The following is a 12451-nucleotide window of genomic DNA, read 5'->3' as shown; positions in this document are numbered from 1 at the left end:
TAAAAAATGAGTGAAGTAAATTTAAATAAGGGTAAATTTGATTAAAAATAAGAGTCATGCACAGCCATCAATCAGTTAAACACTCCATTGAGACTTTAATGATTTATCTCACTGGTTGCAAACACGCCCCACCCTCCCTCAGATGCCCTCACACTCCTTGTATGGTGCTCTGAGCTCTGCCTCCAGCCTGCCGGGGCCCTCGAGGCTTTGGTTTCTTCAGGGGCTAACTTTATCCCCTGAGACTCATGGGGAATGTGAAGGAGATGCCTACGAGTTATATTTGAATCATCTGACTTCAATAAGACTCCTTAAAGAAAAAAAAAAGAAAAGAAAATTGCAGCGTCTTCCCTCCATCACCGGCCTGTAGGGCTGCGACTGACACCTGCTTTTAAATTTAGTTTGAGTGCTTTCAAGCAGCTGCTTTTCCCGATGACATCTGTCTGCCGCTATGTATCTGTGACTGTATTGTGGAACGCACATGGATAGGGAATTAAAAAAAAAAACTATAAACATAAATGCAGCTCCTCATGACACCGTTTGAAGCTGTAAAACAAAGTACAACAGTGGCGCTCGGTGAGGTGTTGCTCCTGCCTCGTCCTGTTTTCACCCACATTTCAGCTTTCCAGCACCCTCGTTTCTCTGAAGCCCTGCAGTTACTTGGATTTACTTCCGTTCTCCATCTGTCCACCAGGTGTCCTCTAACTACACCATCCTGTGTCTTGTGGGCTACAGGGACAGTGAGGCGACATGTTATCTCATGGCTTCAAGATTAGCGACGATGAAAACGGAAGTTTCAGTTCATCTTTCTTTTCTTTAACCCGTAGACATGTGGGGTCAAATGACCCCACAGGTTGTTCTTCTTCAACATCTTTAAAATGAAAAGTTGTAATATATTCATATTCCAGGTATTCCTCATAAAATATGTTTGTAACATGAGGCCATTTGCATTTTTATTTATTTTTTCGTTAATTAAAAAAAATGCAGTTTTTGTATCACTACCCCACTCTTCCACAAGTGGGTCAGAAATGACCCCAAGCAGTTCCTATGGGATCTTCTATGAAACTTTAATTCTTAGCAACTCTGACTGTCCCACTTACACTTCTGATGGATCAGGAATTCGTTTTTACACAGTAACATACATGATTTATAGTTTTCTGTGCATTTCAAACACTGTCCTTTCTGATGTTTATTTTTAATATCTAAAGTAATATGGCTGCCATGAGGCCAGCTAGGATCCCTGTGGACCTTGCCCTACAAATGATCCAGGACGGATGGGATGAAGAGTCCATCGGAGGCATTGACTGACATCTCAGATATAGAGGACCCAGACTTTTGCAATGCAATAAATGGTACACATCCAGAGGATGGAACAGCCCCCCCCCCCCCCCCCCCTTGCAACAATCAGAAACCCCCCAAAAGTCTGAAGTCTCTGAGGAGCAGCAAATCCATGCTGTTCCTGCCCACAGCTGAAAAAAAGCTCAAATCTGAGGCGCTGCTGTAGATGGAGGTTCGTGGTCAAAAGAGGGCGTGTTTGCACCGCTTTTTGCTTTGAGTGGAAGCTCAACAGTGCGAGGGCTCTGCAGCCGTTTAGATCAGACAGACTTTAAATGTTGACTCAATGCAAACGGCCTTTTTTCATGTGAGAGAAAAACTGTGCCTGCATTATGTGCGTATGTCTTTCTTTGTTCTGTTCTGCTATTTGCTTTTGTTCATGGGGGGGAAATAACTTAGTTGAGTGTTCCCGGTTTGTTTTATTTTTACAGCACTTCAGAAAGAATAGATGTTCATTTAACCCCATTTTATTCATCAGATACTTTGTAGTTACTTTACAGACTCAAAGGGACCCAAAGGTTAGAGAAATTAGATTGCTGGTTCATAAGTGCCAGAAACTGCAGTTTTTCTAATGTCCACTTGAGGCAGACTCCAAAAGCGAGCCAGTCCACATAAACTCCCCAAAAAAGTATGTGCCATAAAAAATCTGGGTGGGAAATCAGAAAAGTGACGACTGATTGAAAAGGTTAAGAAGTCTCAGACTGAGCTGCTCGAAATTGCTTTTTAATGAGTGTGTGGATCTATGAAGAGAGCTGAGTAAGGTGTAGCCACCCAGCATGACCAACCTGCTCCCAGTCTGTCACATCAAATACGGGTGTTTTGTCAGATGCTGTTGATGTCTGAGATATATACAAAGGATGCGCCTCACTGTTGGTGCTGTGACACACTAGGTGTAGAAATACTGAGTGCACAATGAGGCAGCAGATTACAGACCTGTTTTTCAGGAGACTCTGATTTGTCTTCTTTGGTTTTACTTAAGTATGAAGTGATTCAGATAGGTTTCAGAAAAAAACTTTGATAAGGTTCATTATCAGTACTTTGTGAGTACCAATTTGGAGATGTGGAGGTTCAGAAGGAAAAAGAGGTTCACCACCAGAAAATCCACCGCTTAAAGAAAAGAGGAGGAAAAACTGCACATGCGCTCGCTGCCTGTCCTGTGGCATTACCTGGACAGCATCCATCTGTCATCATCAGCTAATGCCACCAATCTGCAAAGCAAGCTAAAGAGGCACCAAAAATCCCCTCTAGAAACAATTATTTCAGAAAGGGAGACAATTGTCAGCGTACAGTAGTGTTCACAGTGCAGACATCATGCCACAAACTAGCTGTCAGAAGTACAGCCTTCAGACTGAAGCCATGTTAGATAATGTGGTGTCTATTTTAGATGGATATGAATACAAGTGTACTCATATTTTGATATTGATATTTTGTGTCCTTTGGGCCAAAACCTTTGAAAACTGCTGGGTTAAAATATGCAACAGTTAACTTGTATGTTTAAAAATGATGCTGAAGGGTGAACTTAAATGATTTGGGAATGTGATCGATGTCACTGGAAATTGCAACACGCCAATATAAGGTCACCTTGGTGTGTTTTTCTTAAGTCTGCAGAAAGAACAGTTTTATTCTTTCGGGCCTGATTTTTTAATCCACAGGGATTCATACTTGTAAAACCTCCCTGTCACATGGAAAAAGGACATTTATTGTCATGAATTTTTATTTAAAAGATGATGGCAGCATGATGAGAGAACGTGGCTAGGAGTGGAAAACCTGGTCATGCAGTGTGCTGACATATACAATTTTAATGCAAGTGGGTGTCAGCATTAATCCAGTATCAAGACATAAGGCTGAAATGTTTCTCTTTGTAACCTTCCCACATTATAAAAATCGATTAACATAAATGAGTTTATTATGCTGGGACCCAAACATCCAGGAACACGTGATAAAAACATCATAATAATCGTCTTTCTCTGTAAGAGTCTTTTTTTCAAGGTTTTTTTAAATGATTTCTTTGAACATTTTTGAAATGAAACTGCACTTGCATGAAAACACTGCTGAAGGTGTGAATTCCTGCTTCCTTTCCTGTTGCACCGTGTCTGTTACTGCCACCTTTCTTTTCTTTTCTTTTTAAAGTAAATTTAGTTCACGTTATTTCCTGCAGCCATCACTCACTCTTGCATATTAAAAAAAGCTACTGAGGTGATTTTCCATCTCCTCACTCTGCTGAATCAGAAATATCGCTCAGCAGCAGGTCGTCTCGCCACAGGCCTCATGACTGTAACCCAAGCAGGTCCTAATAACTGACCCAGGCTGTAAAGTCATTTGGGTTTATTATGTCCAGCCTGCCGGAGGTCGTCGTAAAAGTTCAAGGAGCACTGTTACATTTAGTGCCTGCTCAAAACCCCATTAACTTTCTCCCATTTGTCCTGGATCCCATATGGCTTCACTTCAGATGGAGAGCAGCAGTTCTCCTTTTCCTCCCACAGCTGCCCACAGCCTCTCTGCACGCTAGTTGTCATAACTGGATGGAAGGTGATGGATTTCTTTTCTGAACTGAGCAGTTTTGCAGTCCACTTTCTTCTGCAAGGAGAAGGATGTTTTTGTATTTTTAATATTGTGAATGTGACAGACTGTTGAACTGGTGTAAATCAGTCAGTCAGAGCAGACAGAACAAGGTTTATCTGATTTCAGACTGTACTGCTGCCTTTGAGAGATGCCGGCTGTAGATGCTATGGATATTTAAACTGAGGAAATAAAGCTAAATTAGGTTGTAAGGAAGCACGTGGACAAAACTGTAATGCTTGAGCTGATTAATACCCCTCCACTAAGTACACTTCTTCTTATTATTGGTGCTATCTGAGCCCAAAGTTTGCTGGTTGCTGATTTTATTAAACACATCTATTTACCAAGAGCCTAGCATTCCTTCAACATACATGAAACCAGACTTGGTTCCAGATTAGTCCTCCCAGTTTTATCTATTTGAGTTTTATATGCCTTCGTTAAGTTATTGTCCTTTCAAAAATTTCCAGATGCACATAAACTTTTGGGGTGACTGGGTGCTCTGCAGTCCATCTGAGCCTCCAGTTTGTTATACTCGTGTGATTTTTGCATGCTGTGTCTGCTCGAGGATAATCAAACAATGCCCGGAACTATTTGAAAAGATGGGCACGGGTGCAGTTCAGCTGGACTCGGCACGGTCCACATGTGTTCCCCAGCACGGATCTACGATGCTTCCTCAATGAGAGCTGCTGCAGTAAAAATTGTTTTGTTCTTGATAAATATGTGAGAGGAGAGTGTGTCACCACTTTCATAGCTAAGCCACAAAATGCATAAAAACTAGATTTTTCTAAATCTAGATTTGTTAGAGAATGTGTAAAAATGCACTTGGACTTGGATGGTTAAGTGCCGTGTTAGGACAGGCCACCAGCCTGAGAACCTCTGGTAATTTTGTTTGTGCAAATCTGTTCATAACTTTCTGAGTAATCCGACCTGCAACCATGAAAAAAAGAAAAAATTGGCTTCACAAGTTTGGCTCAAAAGTATACATACAAGCTCAAATATGTGCATAGGCTACACATAAATCTTTTAATAAGTGGTGCTGAAAGTTGTAATAAGCTAAAGACTATAAACTTCCTGTTAAGAAACACAGTGAAAATGTTCAGCTCAGTTCCTGAATCACACACATCTGGAGACCTGTTGGCGGCTTCCTGGTATCCACAGGTTGCAAGCCCGCTGCTAGTGGTTGTTGAAGATGATGGCAGTCGCTGTGAAACTCGCCAGCTGGTTGGGGAATACGCATTTTCCACGGTGATCAGTGATTCCCAGATGATTGTTGGCTTGTCTCTAGGCACATGTGATGCCGACTAGCTACAGGGACTTTTGCACAAATCTACCCGTCACCTAAACCAGCCACATTCTTAACTCTAAGCCTTAACACACCTTACGTGGATGGTACTGCTATCTAGTGATTATTTAATTATGAACGGGGTAGTACAGATTTGGCATCAAAGTAGAACTTTGTTGAGTGATTGTGCTTTTAGCATGGTGAGACATAACATTTAAAGCATCAGCGTAATGACTCATCTTGGCATCATCCAAAATCTAAATCAGTCTGTTTGAAAATACTGGATGGATGGACAAGGAGATTTCTAACATTAAACAATCTCTTGACGGTGAGATTGTCAATGGGTGTTGTCAATGGTTTGTGACATTAACAAGGCTTTTTTTTCTTTTTGCAAAAATATGGATTCTTCCGTTACTACTCCAACAGAGGTCGATTATCTTGTTAATAATTTTACCTCCTCACTACGTTTGGTACGATCGTAAGCAGAGTCATGTGTAGCCCTACTTTAGCTCCACAAACAGCCAAGATGCAGTTTGTGACACAAACCTTGTCAAACACAAACAAAAGTAAATTATAACACAGATGATGATGATGATGATGATGATGAGTTCATGATGAGGCGAACTGAAGAGGAGAGCGACAGGTGCTGCAAGGGGGAATCAAACGTTGCTTGTGGAGTCCTTCGGTGCTGCAGGCGGGCACTATCCAGGTACGGAGGGAGAAAATGTGGAGCTGTTGGCGAAGTGTAACACTGCTGAATTTTGGAAAGTGACTTAGTCCAGGCTTAGAGTTTTGTGTCTATGTTTACATGATGGGAATTCACCGCAGCTTTAAAAAAAATATAGACTCGTATTTGTTTAAATTGTAGAGTATTTGAAGCCATTATATTGACTAGGTATCTTTAAAATATACAGCGTACACTCTAAAAATAAAAATACAACTCAAAATATTTAATAAGATGAAATCTAATGTTTTGTATTCATTATAAAGACAGAGTTTGAAATACACTAATTTTAAAAATAGATTTTCCAAGCACATCGAGTTTTTGTACAAAGTATCTGTATCGGATCAGTATCGCCGATACAAGACGGAATTTTACTTGGTATCAGATCAGACAGGAAATCAGTGGCATCGCACGTCACTAGTGACTCCTTTCAGACAAATGTAATTTTCCATGAGAACACAGTCTGACAGTTAATATACAATCTTCTAAATGTATTATAATAACAGATAATGTTCTGCCTCTGGATTTACATCTGGAACAAAATGTGCACCATCAGCAAGATGCCACAAATCCTTCGGTTGTTAAAGGCTGATCCAGTTACCTGCAAAATAAGTTTGGTATTCACCACTAATTACACCCCTAATCCAACTAAATACCTGCTGAGAGTCCAGACCACAGCAAGCAGTGTGATATTTGTGGTCTGGCTTATTGAAGCTAATAAAGACGAGTTTAGATGTTCTTTTTTATATAAGGAATTTGTGATGCAGCTGGGTGATGTGCTGCCATGCATGGAACACACAACTGTAAGGAAGCACGCTGTAACACCTTGGGTCCGTCATTACATTGATCACATGTGTCTGTGCTGCCACAACTAACAGCTTAAGCAATAAATGAATCTGGAGAACATTTTTTCAGTTTGTTGTGTGCCCATTATTTCCATTAAATTTGACTGAAAATATCTCATAATTTCCCATAATGCACATCTTTTTTGACTAATCACGTTAGTCCATGAGATATCTCTTGAGTATTCGTGCTAGTTCTCAGTTGCTTCGTATCTAGCTAATGCTTGGGCAGCTGCCATGACTTAACTGTGGCCTTTTTACCAAAAAATGCAATATTTAACCAAGTGGTTTTCATTTGTAAACCTAACCAGCGACTAAAAGCAAGTGGGTGGAAAGAAAAATAATATGCAGTAAAAAAGCAAAGAATTCTGCAAAACACCTTGGTCCTAACGTGCCACAAACAATGGCCTTTTGGGAGGTAAACCAGCAACTTACCATCCTTCCGACCTCCAAACACGGACTTCTTAGATCTCTAAGGCAAGACCATATTCTCCAGGGAGCAAATATCGCCACAGCTGGTGGTGAATCAAATAACTGACGCAACAAAGCATCATTATTGCACCTGGGGGTAAGAATGGCTTGTATATGCATTCTTAGGATATTTCTAGTCCTCTTCTTGGTTTGGTTCTGTCATAGAAATATCATGAATGTTGTTTTTAGTGGCTGGTGGAGACCAAACCTGAGCTACAAAATGTTCTAGTTTTATGAGATGTTCACTGAACTGATATTTCTGATTTCATATTTTATAGAACATTTATATATTTTCTCGATTCTTTGAGGGTATTTTAATTTTTTTCTCAAGCTTGATATTGCTTGCTTGGTTTATCTTTACCTCACTCTGCAGGAATGCATTGTTTCTACTTACTGCTGCTCTAATGAGGCTGCATTCCTCTACCTGAATGCGCTATCACTACTCTCATACATGCTGTTAAGCTCTCAGTGGGGTCTGAGTGCAGTAAAAGCCATCCTGACTAAAGCCCATAAAGGCCTGCAGCTTGCACAACTGAACAAAAACAGAAAACAATGCAAACGGTTTAAATTTACCACCTCCACATGTCACTGAGTCGGTACGGTTCTTTAATACAGCAAAGCAGTCAGTTCTTGTGCTGTTTGAAACACAAGAGACAAATAACCCAGGTTAATTTCTCGAAATAAGTTACTTCAGATTTCATTCTTTAAACAGAATAAAAACTATTATGATGCCATTAGCCTTTTTTCCAGTTGGTCAGAGCCTATATGAGTATTTTGTACACAACTTTACCTCTTCAGACAGAACTGATTTATGAACATGATCATTGGTCCAGAGTTTGAGTTAAGTGGAATCTGAGCTGCATGGAAAGCAGTAACATCCCCCCTCTGTTGGACTTACTAATATTTACCAGTAACTATTCCTAAGATGAGGACTTCAAAAAAGACTATATCCCAACTTGGAAAACCAAGAAAAGAAAAACCCATACAGACACACCCACTGGCTTGTTTTCAGTACTTGTTGTTTGTGATGTTTGTGGTGGAGAATGCATTACCACGAACACGCTTTCATGAACGCACCCTGAGTTCTAACTCCTTCCCAAACAAATCTCAAACTAGGGCCTGATGCGAGGCACCTGTGGCTTCTCTCTCTGGTGTTTATGGTATGTAGCTGAAATACATAATTTAACATACCCAAAACAACCTTATACACATTCATGTTTATTTCACTGCCTTTTGTTTTAGCTTTGATCTTTATGTTAGTCAAACAAATTGTACTATATGTGGAATCCCAGAGTGGTTGAGATCTGTGAACCTGTGTGTTGACACCCATTTTTGTTTGGATTGTGCTGGATCCTGGTTAATGCCTTCAAAGATTCACCTGTTTTATTTTTATTTTATTATTAAACCTACTCTTTGTTTTTGTTTGGAGTTAGTTTTATCTCTATCTGTCAGGAAGTTAGCCCTCGTCGCTGAGGCCTCCCACACTTACAGTATGCGGGTAAAGCTACTGGGCCCAGAGTGTAGACTGCACCATCTTGTATAGGAGCTCAGGTGAGTAGTTGGTAGCACTCCTCAGTGCCCTCTGTTTGTTTTAATATATAATTTCTAAGTGTGCGAGTGTGTATCAGTTTGTTGGAAGACATAATTACACACTAAGCAATGTATAGTACAATGTTATTTTTTTCTGCTTAATCTAAAAAAACAAAAACAAAAAAAACTTACTGTACCTTTAAAAACAAACAAACAGTGCATTACTTTCTATGAGTAATGACCCGGGCACTGTATATTGGATAATCCATGGTGATGAGTATAGATGTACCATGCTTGCTTTGATTATTAGAGAGTGATGTTATGTCGCAGTGGTCCTGCGCCACATGCTCCTGCGACATCTCTGAAAAAATATTAAGAAACATTGTCATATTCATTCTCCCAGTCTGCAAAACACAGACTGAATAAAATTCCCATCACAATTCCAACAAGGGTAAAAAGCTGGTCTGCTTCTTCATGACTACGATGGACTAACTTAACTGTTTAACTGTTTGTAAAACACTCTGTTCCTCTCTTTAAAGTTTGGGTTCACTACCCTAATGTTCTAATCTCATGCCAATGTCCCTGACCACCATGCAAAACTGAAAAGGAATGTCAGCCAAGGGAACCCCACAGTGTCCGAAGCTGAGAGTTCAGGATCTATCTCTTCTATGCCCCTTGGCGCTTTGCCACCCAGCTGAATGAAAAACTACAGTCTCTGCAGTTTATCCTGACTAAAAAGGTTTCATTATGAGCTGGGTGTCAGCAGATCTCTGCTGGCATGGAAACTTGTCTTTATTTACCACCACAGGCAGAAAACAAAGTGATCATGTTCTTGAGTAAAAACACCTCAAGGGCTTAAAAATGGGCCTAATATCAGGTTTATGTGTGATACCTTCACACAAACCCTTCAGAGAACTGAGGCGGTATCATCCAGAAGCAGATGTTCACTCCGTCATCTTCAGCCTTAGATCTTTTTTTCTTTTTTTCGGATCATCTTTCCCCTTGTCAGTTTGTTTCCACGGTTTAATCATCTGAAGAATCTGAAACCCAATGCCTCCACAGATATTCACAGCTGTACAATGAGTTGCTGTGGGTGTGGGGATTTACAAGTTATTTCTGCAGCTTGTGCAAGGATTCATGTGGGTCAATGCGATGTAAATTTTGTGCATAGGAAATGTAGCTATTCACGAGAGTCCAGTAGTCGAGTCACATCAGTAGACTAATTCTGGAACAATCAATTCCGGGTTCTCTCAGGGAACTCATTGCTGCTCCCAGTCCAACAAGACATGCTTGTTAGATTCATCGTTGATCCAAATTTGCTGTAGGTGTGAATGATTCTGTCTCTCTGTTAGTCTTGTGATAGACTGGCGACTTGTCCACGTTTGTGGGTGGATGGCTACAACATCCAGAAATCTATGCACCCAAACCTCCCAGCACATTTTTTTTAGTCGGCGCTGATTGTTTTGTTTGTAAAATTTTCGACTCCAACTGGAAAATAAAAGAAAAATTGAACCCACTGAAGTCAAAAAGGCCTCACATGTTGAATTTACAACCTGAAAAATATGACATCTCACTTATATGAAATCCAGTGCTTCCCGATTGCTGTTCTCGAATTTCTTATGATTGAATTCCCGTGTTAAACTCATCTGTCAAGGAGAGCCTGGGGTTGATAGGTTTTTTTGGTGTCAGGTGAGGAGATCTCAGATTCGCTGCCTAGCCCTGAGTGGGAGGTGATGAGAGCAGCCCTGGCACTGGATAGCAGAGAGGTAGGAACACATTCTGGGTTGCAGGTTAACACTCCCTGAGCTGGCACGACCCCTGCAACTATTGGGTCAACACATCTCTCCAGTTCTCTCAGAAAGCGGAGAGTTGGCAGTCGGATTTAATCCTGCTTCTGTGAAAATAAGCAGATTTTTTTTTTTTAAATCTCACAGCCCAAAAAATCTGCAGGATTTGTAGTACTTTTTGAAAAAATAACTAATTGTTTTGGCAGAGCGAGCTGTATTATATTATTTATGTTAGAAATGACTATTTTGCTCATCTGCTTTTGAAATGTTAAACATTTACCCTGCTTTCAGTCAATCATGTTCAATTAAGAGACGTCGATAAGGGTATACAGCTCTGCTTGTATCTTGGTTGCCTGCTGCTAGTTCGCTTTGACAAATATGCCGTCTAGAAAAGCCGAGTAACATTAGACAAGACATGAGAGGTACACACATTACAGGAGATTTTCAGGAGAAATTGCAGGTTTTATTGTGGAAATTCAGAATGGGTAGACACACTGTTGCCATTAAATGTGGACGTTCAAATGTTCAAACTTGTTCCTTTTGGGAACAACACAACAAAAATGACTTCTGTCCTTTTCCCTTAAATATTTCTGTAAAAGTACTTTCATAATGAAAATCTTAAGAGTAAGCCAGCAAGCCATGAGTTTACCTTTGCAAATCATGCTGTGAGAACTGCTTCTGATACTGAATCCAGGTGTGACATCTGAAAGATATTTTACCTCTAGAGTGTAAATCTAAATGGACCAATGGCAGGTCGATACCTGGCAGAACCAGATAACCTTCAGAAATACAAAACAGCACAGCTCAGATTTGTTTGCTTTGAGCTGAAAGTGAACCAACACAGAGAGAGGGCTGTGTCTCTGCTGATGGATGGAAGTGTTTGTTCTCCAGCGAGGAAGGTGGAGGCGATAAAACACAGCTTCCTGTGTCTGTGAGCGGCTTTGTACAATATTATCTATAAGATATTCAGCTGTACACTTCCAGCGTGGTATGCTGATGGTAAATTTTAATTTAATAATGTAAATATCAGTCTGATTTTAAAAAATGCACAAGAAGTAATATCACCAATTTGCATGTGCAATCTAGTCCATATTAATCATAAAATAGATTTCGGTTTTTATTGAAATTTATATTTTTGCAGGACTTATTGTGTCTGAAAAACAATCAAATAGGAGATATACAGTAGGAATGGACAACCTCTCCTGAGGTGATCCACCTTTAAAAAGCTGCAATACAAGCTTCCAAAATATGTTTAAAAGAAAAAATGTGAGCTGCTTTGCTTCTTTTGTGGTCTCCCTGTGTAGACGACAAAGATGATGTTCTCAGACTTGAAATACACTCCATGGCCTGTTCATTAGACACACCTTTTGATAGTACTAGTCCGGAACCCCTTGTTCCTTCAGAACTGCCTTAATTCTTTGTGGCACAGATTCAGCAAGGTGCTGGAAATGTTCCTCAGAGATTTTGGTCTATTTTGATATGATAGCATAGCACTTTGATGCACATCCATGATGTTAATCTCCCATTCCATCACATACCAAAGGCGCTCTATTAGGTTGAAACCACACCCCCGGTGGTCTGAACTGTTGATACAAGGCAGGGTGCATCCATGCTTTCATGTTGTTTACACCAAATTCTGACTCTACCATCTGAATGTTGCTGCAGAAATCGAAATGTCATCAACCCACTGAGTTTTTCTCCAGTCTTCTATTAGCCAGTTTTGGTGAGCTTCTAACTCTAGCCTTAGATTCCTGTTCTTACCTGACATGTGTGGAACCTTGTCTGGTCTTGTGCCGCTGTAGCCTGGACCTGGTCTGGTCTTCTGCTGCTGTAGCCTGGACCTGGTCTGGTCCTGTCTTCTGCTGCTGTAGCATGCAACATGTGTGTTCAGAGATGTTCTTCTGCATCTTCTTCATTGTTATGA

Source organism: Diplotaxodon limnothrissa, linkage group LG7 (assembly GCF_057381915.1).
Source record: "Diplotaxodon limnothrissa isolate DT_005_m linkage group LG7, D_limnothrissa_male_GT1.1, whole genome shotgun sequence".
NCBI lineage: Eukaryota > Metazoa > Chordata > Actinopteri > Cichliformes > Cichlidae > Diplotaxodon > Diplotaxodon limnothrissa.
This window is presented reverse-complemented; position numbering follows the sequence as displayed.